Here is a 435-nt window from a genome sequence, read left to right as displayed (position 1 = left end):
CAACCACAGAAGGGTCCTATTAGGATTAAGAAAAATAAAATGTGAAAATTATTTTTCAATACCTGAATAAGCAGTAGCAGGCCAAGGTACACACAAAAAAAATTGTAATAGACATTTGATATAATAGTTTTTAACATACAATGTAGAAAATTTCGCATTGTGGTCTGTGCACAAAAGTAATATCAGATAGGTTCGACTTCAGCATTTTTCAGTTTTGAGACGGAGCCAGACTTTCATGTATGTCTTGGAGACAAGTTTCTATGCTTTTAAGGCATAGATTTATGTGTTGAATCGAATGTTTACCACTCCAAAACGAGTGGTTTATAACTTCGAGTTTATACCTGTCATAATACAAAGGGTCATTCTGAATGTCGTAACAGCTAATATTTGTTATAGTTACCCTTCTAGAAAGTTACAATTTTAATTTTTTAAAGA

This window comes from Belonocnema kinseyi, chromosome 10 (assembly GCF_010883055.1).
Source record: "Belonocnema kinseyi isolate 2016_QV_RU_SX_M_011 chromosome 10, B_treatae_v1, whole genome shotgun sequence".
Lineage (NCBI taxonomy): Eukaryota > Metazoa > Arthropoda > Insecta > Hymenoptera > Cynipidae > Belonocnema > Belonocnema kinseyi.
Note: the sequence above shows the minus strand (reverse complement) of the source record.